Consider the following 6,461-nt stretch of genomic DNA (forward strand, 5'->3'; position numbering starts at 1 on the left):
ATTGTTTTTCATACTTGGGATCTTCTGTAATTCCATATGAATTTTAGTATTTTTTTATTTTTGTGAAAAATGCCATTGGAATTTTGATAGGGATTTTACTGACTCTGTACATTGCTTTGGGTAGTATGGACAGTTAGACAATATTATTTCTTTCCATGCAGGAAAATGAAATATTTTTTTCATTTATTTGTGTCTTCTTCAGTTTCTTTCATCAATGTTTTTATAGTTTTCAGTGTACAGATCTTTAACTCCCTTGGCTAAATTTATGCCTAAGTATTTTATTTATTTATTTATTTTTAATTTCAGCACTTCATATAATCTTTTTCCTGGACTATAAGGATTCTGCTGAGAAATCCACTGACAGTCTTATGGGGATTCTGTTTAAGTTACAAGATCTTTTCTCTTTATGTTTTTAAAAAAAACATTTTAAAAATTATTTTTTAAGTACAGTTGTCTCCATTTGTCCCCCACCACTCCTCCCCATCCTAGCCATCTCCACTTCCCACCATTGATCCTACTCCCCTTTAATTTTGTCCATGTGTCCTTTATAGATGTTCCTGAAAACCCTTTCCTCTTTCCCCCTCCACCCCCACCATTATCCTGTCCCACCTCCTTTCTGGTTACTGTCAGTTTGTTCTTAATTTCACTGTCTCTGGTTATGTTTTACTTGCTTGTTTGTTTTGTTGATTAGGTTCCATTTATAGGTGAGATCGTATGGTATTTGTCTAACTACCTGGCTTATTTCACTTAGCATAATGCTCTCCACTATTTCATTGTTTTTGGTGTATTGTAAATGAGATTGTTTTTATTTCTTTTTCAGGTAGTTCACTGTTAGTGCATTAAAATGCAATTGATTTTTACATGTTAAATTTGTATTCTGTAACTTTACTCAAGTTGTTTATTAGTTTTAACATCTTTCCTTTTTTCTTTTTTCTGGTGGAGTTTTTAGCATTTTTTATATATAAGATCATGCCATCTACTGACAGAGAGACTTTTACTTCTTCATTTTCGATTTCAGTACCTTTTGCTTTTTGGAAACACAGTATATGAAAATTTATGGGATGCAGCAAAAGCAGCTCTAAGAGGAAAGTTTATAGAGATAAATGCCTACATTAAGATAAAAGAAAGATCTCAAATAAACAACCTAACTTTATACCTCAATGAACTAGAAAAAGAACAAACTAATCCCCAAGTTAGCAGAGGAAGGAAATCATAAAGATTAGAAGAAAAATAAGTAGCAGAGAAACTAAAAACAATAGAAAAGATCAGCAAAACTAGGAGCTGGATTTTCTTTTAGAAAGATTTAAAAAATTGAAAAAAATTATCTAGTCTAAGAAGAAATAAGATTGAAATAAATAAAATTAGAAATGAAACATGATACCTTACAACTGATACCACATAAATACTAAGGACTCTATGAGATCACTGTGAACAATAACATGCCAATAAATGCAATAACTTAAATGAGAATAAATTCCTAAAAAATTGTAACCTACCCAGACTGAATCATGAAGAAGCTGAAAATCTGAATAGACCAATTTTGAGTAAGGAGATTAAATAAGTAATCAGACAGAAAAAAATCCTAAGACCAGATGGCATCATTGGTGAATTCTATAAGACATTTAAAGAAGAATAAATCTAATGTTTCTCAAACTCTTCCAAAAAATTAAAGGAAAGGAAGCACTTCCAAATGCATTTTACAAAGCTACCATTACCCTGATACCAAAGCCAGACAAGGACATTACAAAAAATTAAATTACATACTTTCTATAAAAATCACTTTGAATGATGATAACCAACATATTGCCCTTGATCACATTTGATGCTTTATAGACCTTACATATAACCTTTGAAAACAGCCTGTGAAAAAATCCAATCATTATCTATTGGACTGATACTGTGGTTGAATATAATTTTTGAAATATCCTAAATGATCAAGTAGCATGAAATAACTAGTTTATTAGAAACCTAGAAAATTATGAGTAAACAATTTGGAAAGAGAGACTCTAGTAGTCCCGAAAGTCCAGGATTAAAAATAAAGTGTATTGACCAGGAGGAACTAGACCGAGATTTACAGGACAAATCTGCTGTTTTCTGGGCATGCAATGTTAAGTGACTAATTTCCTTCACCATTTCACACCCAAGTTTCCTTATCTGTAAAATGTGGATATTCATACAAATCCCCTTAATGCAGAAGTACTAGGGAAAAAATCATGTTAACTGTGTAAAATATTTTGTAACCTAAAAATTACCTCACTTTTAAGGTCATTCTGTTAAAGAAACACAGGCAGGGAGTTTCATCAAATTACTGCACGGAAGCTATTCTACCTCTGAACAGTTGAAAAGATAATGAAAATTTTCTAGTAGCAGGACCCTTTAAGGACAGATAATGATGTGGTATTCCAAACAAAACACAAACTATGGTTTAACACAATAGAAATGTATATATTGTTCATGCTGTGTATCTATCAAAGGTCCGCAGAGGCCTATGCCATGCATGATCCTCACGGACTGGGTTAATGGCCAGTATGGAATCTCAGAAAGGATCTTCTGGAGTATCAGCAGGAAACAGAAACTGGAGAATCGTAGATGGGCTTTTTACTGTCTGAGCTGTTCACAGATCCACTGGCCTTTAATTGCATTGGGGCTAGGAAGTGCAGTGGAGCAAATGGACTTTGTTAAGCATTACTGTTTCTACTGTGGTATTTAATTAGCTTGAGCGAGAGAGAAAGTGAGAACAAAAGAGAGAAGAAAGAGGAAAAGGAGGAGGATGGGAAAGAGGAGAAACAAGGAGGGAAGTTTCTAATAACAGTCAAAATTACATTATAATTTGGTCATTCTTTGATTTCTCCAACATCAACTGAGTGTCCAATAATTCAATTCAATTCTGACACTTCCTGTCTGGAGTAAGCACAGTCTCCACTAATGAAGAGCTTAGTGCCCTGAGACTGCCCCCACTTTGGACACTATTTGCAAGTTCTGAGGCCACTTGGACTTCTCACCAACCAGCTATAAACTTGAGGGTTGCCACAACACCCTCCTTAAGTTTGATAATTTACTAGAAAAACTCACAGAACTCAGGGAAACACTTTACTTATATTTACTGATTTATTATAATAAATTCAATTCAGGAACAACCAAGGGGAAGAGGTGCATAAGTCAATGCCTAGAGGGGTAGATTGGTGCATGAAGCTTCCTTGTCCTCTCAAGACACATGACCTTTCAAAGCACATCAGTGTGTTATCAGCCTAGAAGTTCTCTGAACCCCATCACTCAGAGGTTTTTATGGAAGTTTCAAAACACAGGCATGATGGAATAAATTATTGACAATTCATGGTTGAACTTAATCTCCATCCCCTCCTCCCTTCCTGGAGGTGGGGCTGAAATTTCTAACTCTCTAAGCATACCTAGGTCTTCATCATGACCAGCCTCAACCCTGACTATTCAGTGGACCACAGTCATGGTCATATTATTAGCATACAAAAGACACTGCTATCCCTCAGAAGATGTCAAGACTTTTAGGAACTATGGGACTGGGGCAATGAAGCAGCATATGTATATATTTTTTATTATACCAAATATTTTAAAACAAATAGACTCACACCACATGTGAAAACTAACTGAAAATGGACCAAAGACCTAACTTTTGGAGTTAAAACTATAAAACTCTTAGAAAACAACTGGGGCGTAGCTCTGTGTAAACTTGGATTGGACAACGGTTTCTTGAACATGATGCCAAAAGCACAAGCAGCAACAAAAAATTGAATATCATTAAAAATAAAAACTTTGGGGTGTCAAAAGACACGATCAAGGAAGTGAGATGACATGAAATATCCACATAATTGGAGAAATTTTGCAAACCATGTACTTGATAAGGGACAGATACCTATAATACATAAAGAACTCTTATGCTTCAATAATGAAAAGAAAAATGTCAATTAGAAATGGGCAAAATGTCTGAGTAGGCCTTCTCTAAAGATGACACACAGCGGGCAGTCCACACATGAATAGATGCTTAACACTATTAGCCATCAAGGAAATACAAATCAAAACTAAGATGATATGTCACTTCACACCCACTCAGATGACTTGTAATCAAAAAGAAAGTGGCGGTGAATATCTTAAGAATTTGGACCCTTTATACATTGCTGGTGGGAAAAATGTAAAAAAAAAAAAAAGTAAAGTGATACCATCTAACAGTTCCTCCAAAGGGACTATTAACATAGTTCCTTTAGTTTTAACATAGTTTCCTGTAGTAAACATAGTTTGCTTTAGTTAACAAAGTTCCATAGTCTTAAAATAGTTACTATGTGACCCAGTAATTCTGCTTGTAGGTATATACTCAAGAGAAATAAAAATATGTCTGTACAAACACTTGTCCATGAATAATCATAGATACTTATAATAGCTAAAAGAGGCAAGGGACACAAATGTCCATCAGCTGATTCACTATGTGGTATATCCGCACAAGAGAATACTATTATAAGGCTATGAAAAAGAAAGAACACAGGCTCCAAACAATGGTTGAAAAAGCGGGGAAAGGGCAGGATGAGCTGAGGGGTTTACTTTGTACAAATCACGGAGGTATAGAAGAGGATATTTGGTGGATACTTTCAGATTAGCCAGAACTCACAGTATTTGATGGACTAGCTAGTGATTTTGGGATGTTCCATATATTCTGGGTGAGAAAATACTTTGTATTTATCATGCATGGAAAGCCACGACACAAATAATCTATCCCCATTTAGTGAACTGCCCTACTCTACCAATTCCTTATGAGTAAAACTGCTCTTTGGCCCAGGAACATTCCACTGCAAGTGCTTTACACTTTACGTTGCCTACCTTTTTGCTTCTGAGTTCAATAAAACATTTTGATTTTAGCTGGTTTCTTCTAAAGTATTTTTATTTGCAAGTTTGTAAGTATCAACTTGCATTCCAAATATTTCACAGTAATTTAATTTTACTGCTTGGCTTGTTCAGCCTTAGTAGGAGACAGCCAGCTCTCTGAAAATGTGTTTTTGTAAAGAACTATCTATTTCTTAGACATATAACCACAACCTGTTTGTCTGCAATCATTTCCCTACAGATAAAGGGTCATTTCAGACAATGCAATAATAGCTATTTAAAGTAAATATCATCAGTATTAGGGGTTAAACTATTTACAAACCTAAAAATAAATGGAATGTTTAGAGCAGTTAGCAGCAGCAAAAACAATATACATATACACACACGCAGTAGACTTTTAGTACTCTAAACATTTCCAAATAAATTATTTAATTTACTTAAAAATTTTTCTTTTTTAGACCAAATATCCTGAATATTTATAGCCTGAGGATGTCAAGTAGGTGTCACAAATCATCACGATTATGAGCATCAATATGTCTTGGAGCAGGAATTTGTACAGGCCTCTGGCACCAAAGCGGATTTTGTAAGAAATATGTTGTCTGGATGTCATGACTTCTTATTCAACTTTCAAATAATTGCAGTAGAATGTACGCATTATAGAACGAACTCTGCCAGAGGCTGAGAAAATCTCTGCCCTCAGCTCGGTGCCTGTGCTCCCAGCTGTCCTGCAGGTTCCATTTAGCTCAGGTCAGGTTCCTAGGAACATCTGAGACATGCGTTGCTTGGCATTGAGGAATCTGTCATGCCTGGACAACTGATTTCTCTTCCATGTCAGAATTTAACACTAAGAATACTTGCATACTCCACAAAAAGCAGAGCAGATATTTTAAATAAATATTTAATCACTGTGCCAATTTTTGTCTTATTTGCATGCATATTTAAGACTGAATATTTGGATAATTTTTAAAGTATGTTAGACTATGAGTGGCTTTGCTGCCTCAGATGAATAGGCCTAAACTGTACCAAACTTCTGGTTGAAAACTTCAGAGAATATATTAAAGACTGTATTCTATATTTCTGAATTTGACTTAGAATATGTTACAATAACTTCTAAGAAAAAGAGAGGGTTTGAATAACCAAATTTTATTTTGTAAGGACCAAGAAGAAATGGAGAGGGTTTTTTTTTTTTAAATTTTATTGTTATTCAATTACAGTTGTGTGCCTTTTCTCCCCATCCCTCCACCCCACCCCAGCTGAACCCACCTCCCTCCCCCACCTCTACCCTCCCCCTTGATTTTGTCCATGTGTCCTTTATAGTAGTTAAATGGAGAGGTTTTATTTTAGTTTTTATATACAGAAGATTAAAAATAAAAGGATCTTTACTGTATGGAAATACAAAATATCTAAATTCACAACATGGAAGATTCCTATGATGAAGTCAGAGTTGAAAATATAGTTGCTAGGGAAAAAAATAAACATTTAAATCACTTTGTGATTGAAGATGGGCTAACTGCCATAAGAGTACTCTCTTAAGATGATTATATAGCAGTCCTATCTTCCTCTTTGGCCCTCAGAGGGAAATCAAGAATGAAAGATTTTATAATCTTCCAATTTTT

This window comes from Desmodus rotundus, chromosome 2 (assembly GCF_022682495.2).
Source record: "Desmodus rotundus isolate HL8 chromosome 2, HLdesRot8A.1, whole genome shotgun sequence".
NCBI lineage: Eukaryota > Metazoa > Chordata > Mammalia > Chiroptera > Phyllostomidae > Desmodus > Desmodus rotundus.